General features: G+C 47.2%; 1 long non-coding RNA gene across 1 annotated transcript; it reads left to right on the top strand.

Annotated features, from left to right (window-relative positions):
• The first annotated feature begins 3,387 nt into the window (after positions 1-3,387).
• Positions 3,388-4,786, top strand: LOC119271562. Its single transcript, XR_005134609.1, has 3 exons — positions 3,388-3,926; positions 4,208-4,574; positions 4,711-4,786. It is a non-coding gene; the product is annotated as an uncharacterized LOC119271562 (long non-coding RNA).
• Positions 4,787-6,526: the final 1,740 nt, after the last annotated feature.

Below are 6,526 nucleotides of genomic sequence, written 5' to 3'. Positions count from 1 at the left end.
TCTTAATCTGGATACATATTGAAAGTGGGAGCAATTAGCTAGACTAGCTCCGTGCAGAGCATTATTGACATAGAAATTTGCAAAATACGTACGGATTTGAATGTGGTAGACCCGTTGACTAAACTTCCCTCACAAGCAAAACATGATCACACCTTAGTACTCTTTGGGTATTAATCACATAGCGATGTGAACTAGATTATTGACTCTAGTAAACCCTTTGGGTGTTGGTCACATGAGATGTGAACTATAGGTGTTAATCACATGGTGATGTGAACTATTGATGTTAAATCACATGGCGATGTGAACTAGATTATTGACTCTAGTGCAAGTGGGAGACTGAAGGAAATATGCCCTAGAGGCAATAATAAAGTTATTATTTATTTCCTTATATCATGATAAATGTTTATTATTCATGCTAGAATTGTATTAACTGGAAACATAATACATGTGTGAATACATGGACAAACAGAGTGTCACTAGTATGCCTCTACTTGACTAGCTTGTTGATCAAAGATGGTTATATTTCCTAACCATACACATGAGTTGTCATTTGATTAATGGGATCACATCATTAGGAGAATGATGTGATTGACTTGACCCATTCCGTTAGCTTAGCACTTGATCGTTCAGTTTGTTGCTATTGTTTTCTTTATTACTTATACATGTTCCTATGACTATGAGATTATGCAACTCCCGTTTACCGGAGGAACACTTTGTGTGCTACCAAACGTCACAACATAACTGGGTGATTATAAATGTGCTCTACAGGTGTCTCCGAAGGTACTTGTTGGGTTGCCGTATTTCGAGATTAGGATTTGTCACTCCGATTGTCGGAGAGGTATCTCTGGGCCCTCTCGGTAATGCACATCACCTAAGCCTTGCAAGCATTGCAACTAATGAGTTAGTTGCGGGATGATGTATTACGGAACGAGTAAAGAGACATGCCGGTAACAAGATTGAACTAGGTATTGAGATGCCGACGATCGAATCTCGGGCAAGTAACATACCGATGACAAAAGGAACAACGTATGTTGTTATGCGGTCTGACCGATAAAGATCTTCGTAGAATATGTAGGAGCCAATATGAGCATCCAGGTTCCGCTATTGGTTATTGACCGGAGACGTATCTCGGTCATGTCTACATAGTTCTCGAACCCGTAGGGTCCGCACGCTTAACGCTACAATGATAGTTATATTATGAGTTTATATGTTTTGATGTACCGAAGGAGTTCGGTGTTCCGGATGAGATCGGGGACATGACGAGGAGTCTCGAAATGGTCGAGACGTAAAGATCGATATATTGGACGACTATATTCGGACTTCGGGAAGGTTCCGAATAATTCGGGTATTTTTCGGAGTACCGGAGAATTACGGGAATTCGCCGGGGAGTATATGGGCCTTATTGGGCCATATGGGAATAGAGGAGATAGGCCAAAAGGAAGGAGGCCTGCGCCCCCCCCCCCTCTGGTCCGAATTGGAAAAGGGGTGCAACCCCCTTTTCCTTCTCCCTCTCCTCCTCTTTCCTTCGCTCCTACTCCAACAAGGAAAGGAGGAGTCCTACTCCCGGTGGGAGTAGGACTCCCCCCTTGGCGCGCCCTCCTCCTAGGCCGGCCGCCTCCCCCCTGCTCCTTTATATACAGCGGTAGGGGGGCACCTCTAGACACACAAGTTGATCAAGTTGATCGTTCCTTAGCCGTGTACGTTGCCCCCCTCCATCATAGTCCACCTCGATAATACTGTAGCGGTGCTTAGTCGAAGCCCTGCGTCGGTAGAACATCAACATCGTCACCATGCCGTCGTGCTGACGAAACTCTCCCTCAACACTCGGCTGGATCGGAGTTCGAGGGACGTCATCGGACTGAATGTGTGCTGAACTCGGAGGTGCCGTAAGTTCGTTACTTAATCGGTCGAATCGTGAAGACGTACGACTACATCAACCGCGTTGTGCTAACGCTTCCGCTTTCGGTCTACGAGGGTACGTGGACAACACTCTCCCCTCTCGTTGCTATGCATCACCATGATCTTGCGTGTGCGTAGGAATTTTTTTTAAATTACTACGTTCCCCAACACGCTCCCCCCGCCACCACCGGAACCTGATTAGATCGTCGTCTTCTCGCCTCCGTCACGGCCGTCTATGTGTTGTATTGTCGTGCGTCTGTGTTGGACTTGTTCTGCTGTGCCCATAGCTGAACTTGGGTCTGTTAGTTTGTGTGTGTGCGAGTGCTGGACCTTGCCTACGGTGACGTTGTGTGGGTGTGTGGTGGGTTCAATTGTTACCTTGATACGCTGTGCTTGGTGGTTACTTTATTTATAATAAAGCGGGGCGAAAGCCTTTTTCGGTATAGAAAATAACACAATTTTAGGCATTGTATACCTTTTGTTTCATACTAAAATGCAGAATAATTTCATATGTAGTACAATACGTATAATCAAAGTACTATCAACTAGATAGGAAAACTAAAATTAATTCCCTTGAAAATTCTAGACAATAAACGTTCTTCTTGCACTCTTCTAGCGTGACCCATCCTGCACCGCTGGACTTGGCATGAGGCCACATGCATGCACACATGTTCCTAGCAGGCTTTGCACCACACGACATCATGCTGTAGTGTATCATATATTCATTTGTTTAACCTACATTAAGGATCTCGTGTTGCTGGCTTCCTGCTAGATAGGATCCAGACCATTCCAACTCAATCTACTCTGTTCTTCTACAATATACCCAAGCCCCTATTTCCGGGGCCGTTTTCGCTCTAAGATTTATCCACTTGTATGAAAATGACCTCTGGGTAAGTTTGTACATGGCACGTGTATTATTTTGATAAATGACTGTACAAATGCTTGGTGTATTCAGGGTTTCGTTTCAAATTTTTTGAACGTGCTTGACGGTTGTGTTGGTTGGTTTAGCTCTTTTTTTGTCTGTAAGGTCGAGTTTGTCCCTGGAGCGGCCGTTCTACCTCGATGCTTTCCTTGATTTCTATTCGTCATTGCGTTCTGCTTCTGTCGCTGTCGCCGCTGTTGGCCCAGTTGTTGTGTCTCTTTCTGTTGTCCATTGGGTCTCGTGCGTGCTGCTGTTGGCCCGGTTGCTGTTGTTTTGGTACGCTTTCTTTCTGACAGAGCGGTGCCGCCTTACATCTCTCGGCCGCTTCATCTAGATGGTGCTGACGCTGCCGCTTTCGACATTGCTTCTGGAGTCTGCCATCCCTTTTGATTAGGCAGCTTGCCGCTCGCCGCTTGCCACCGTCCTAGCGGTCTATCGGATCACTATATAAGCAGGCCCCGGTTTCGCCCATGCACATGAGGCCGCAGCTGCAGAGGGACAGCTCCGCAGAGCCGATACCATGAGGCGCACCGGGGGAGCTGCCTCCGCCTCGCCGCCCAGCGCATCCTCCCCTCCGGCCGCTCCGATCCCCTCGCCGTCCTCCAGCTCCAGCCCAACCCCGAGAGCGCTGGCGTCAATCGGCCCCGCCGGCATGGCCATATTCACACCGCAGCTTCCTTGCATCCTGTGCGTCGTCGACCTCTCGTCGGAAATCTACAACATCGATGGCAGGGACGCACCGCCGCTGCCTAAGGTCGTCCCTGCGTGCGCCACCCACACCCCGCGTGTAACGGCCGGGGCCTTCGCCGGCCACGGCAGTCTCCGCGCCCCGGCCTGGCTCGCCATGCACTGTCTCCCCCTACGACCTGAGGGTATGGTGCGTACGAGGTTGGGATGGCTCCAATGTTCTTCATCGACGTCCACGGCTCCACGAGATGACGAGACCAACCAGCAGAAGCAGGCATCCATGGAGGGATTGAGCCGAGAGCGCTGCCTTTGTCGCTCTCTGGCTCTCCTGCCAATCTCCGCTATCCGGTGCCACTGTCTGACCCTCGGCATCAGCAGGCTCTCTTTCCCTCCTCCGTTCTGTACAAAAAAAATGACAGTAAGTAATCCTTGCCTCTCCGTTCTCTTTTCTACAATTCAGTTAACTCTTATGATGTTAAGGAAGTGAGGAACATATTATGGGGTATTGCCGGTTGGTCAATTGTTTTAATCAGATGCTGGTTTGCAAGTCTGCCATATGTATACGAGTACGAGTATCAGCAATGGATGTTAGTGAATTTGAAGGCTATGAGATACTAGAAAACTAAGGAGCTAATTGAAATCAGAATCACACCTTAACATGATGCACACCATACTGATGATAAATTTGTTTCGTTGCAGCAGCTGCTGGGGTTGTGGATTTTTTTCTGAGCGGATTGTGGATCTTATTATAGATTCAGCACTTGGAAGCTGAAGTAACACTACAGAAGTTCTCTACTTAAGTTTTGCTACTCCTTTACTCTTTCTAATGCCCTTCCATCTGGAGCAGTGCAATTTATTCAGTACACGACTTGTCATCTTCTCCCTACGTAAATCTTCAGCCTGGCCATTCTATTTTTGAAATGAGTTACAGTATCATGGACTTGCATATTTAACCCCATCGGTAACATGTTGGATTATGGGATTTTGCTTGCCTTCTGCGAGCAAACTTCAGATGAAAAGCAGCCACAAAATGCATCAGATTGTTGATGGAGATTGTACTGAAGAGGTAATATGTTAGAACTTCAAATATACATATTGTTGTGGTCTTGATTATCATGGGCCATATGTTAATTTTCCCCAGTTTTCTGTTTTGATTTCTCTTGCTCAAGGGTCGAGAGCTGAACACATGACGTTGTTTGCAGATATGGTTTGCATGATCAACTTTCACTGTATAAGAGCATGCTTATGGACGATCTAGATTCAGGTTGTGAAGCAGGAGTACTCAAAGTGCTAAGTAAGTTACTGAAACAATACCATGTGTTTGGCACTTTCTCTAATAAGCACCCTTCTTTTCCAGGCGAAGTTGATGAAGAAATGGAAAGAGAAGACTTATCCATACAGGAAAAATTGGATATGGAGCTGCAAGATCTAAATAAAGGACTTCAGCAAAAGGAGTTGCTATTTTCCTTTCATTATGATTGTAATTGTTCATATACGAATTTAAAACTTATCTGGCTCGACCTGGACACTTTGTTCACATGTACTAAATAATCTTTCATTCTTCCATCCATAGTAAACTCATGTTCAAAGATAACCACACTTTTGCCCATCATAACCTAGATCAGATTTCCATATCCTCAATGTGCAGGGTGGTTCATGCCCAGCTTCTGCTCGAGGTGCAGCAATAGATGCAGCTTTTTTTCTTTTTTTTGAGAAGGAGGTGCATCTTTTTAGAAGAAGGAGCAATAGATGCAGCTGCATCAACAACGGCAATTTGTGGTGATTCATTCGCAGTTCATCTTCTAGACCATGCCCCGGACGCCAGTCACCTTACTTATAGTCTATACAAGGTCTTCCGTCCGGTTGCCACTGCTGAGCCTCTCCATATTGCAAATTTATGTGGCCAAGCACCTTTGGTGTGGTCGCCACGGCTGAGCCCTCATTAAGGACAGTATAACTGCACCTAATCCTCACAGCGATTTGGATTTTTTGGTCGTCCGTTTTATTAATCTGGGAGTTTCCGCCCGTCAGATTTCGTGTTTAAGGCAGTCTGTTTCGCAATCTGTGTAAACTGGGCCAGCTGTCCTGTGGGCTGCTACTCCACCGGCCGAAACAGACTCCTCTGATGCATAGGGCCTTTGGCGGGCTGGCAGCCCATTGGAAGGAGGGAGGCCTACGAGCGACCGCGTCAGCTCCATTTACTCGCGAACCCAATCGCTAAGAAAAAAAAAATGCTCGCGAACCCTCATCGAGTCCCGACCGAGGCCGAGGGGAACGGGACCGCATCGATTCCACTCCGGAATCAAGCCGCAGAGAGGGGCAGCCGGTTCCATCCAGTGAAGACCGCCGGGGTGCGTCGGTTAACCTGAGGTCAGGGATGGGATCGAGTCCATCCAGTCGATCGCAGCGACCGGAGGAGCGGGATCCAGGTCAAGCCGAGTCCATCCGGTCGATCCCAGCGACCGGAGGAGCGGGATCCGCGTCGAGCCGATCCAATCCAGCGCGTTGTAGAGGTGTGCTACGGAGTCAAGGTGCGGGGGAGGGAGATAATGGCAGACGCCTCGCGTACTGGTAACTTCTCTCCTCTCCTTCAAGAATATTGATTCAGAGATTAATCACCCATAAATAGCAGTCGATGGTCCGGCCATTGATTACTGGTCAGTTACATGTGGCGACTCATATTCTACATCTACATTCAATTAACGTACGCCATATAACCCCGACTTGCCGATGCTCCTTTCCCACTCTCCCCACTCTTGCAAACCAATCTCCAGCAGCGATGGGTGATGTTCAGGTCTCCAATTCGTTCCAATTGTCTCTCCTTCATGCATCTCCTCTTCCCCCAATTCTTCCTTCATTTTTAGAATTTGTTTGGGTTTATTTATATTGTTCTTTGTGCTCACAAAAAATGCAGGTGTTTTGCTGATTCTGTTGCATTAGAAAGTTTAGGCATTAACCATCTGGAAGGTGATGCACTACTTTCTATGTTCCCAATTTTTCATTTGAAGTTCCCTGCCG

This window comes from Triticum dicoccoides, chromosome 3A (genome assembly GCF_002162155.2).
Source record: "Triticum dicoccoides isolate Atlit2015 ecotype Zavitan chromosome 3A, WEW_v2.0, whole genome shotgun sequence".
NCBI lineage: Eukaryota > Viridiplantae > Streptophyta > Magnoliopsida > Poales > Poaceae > Triticum > Triticum dicoccoides.
This window is presented reverse-complemented; position numbering and strand designations above follow the sequence as displayed.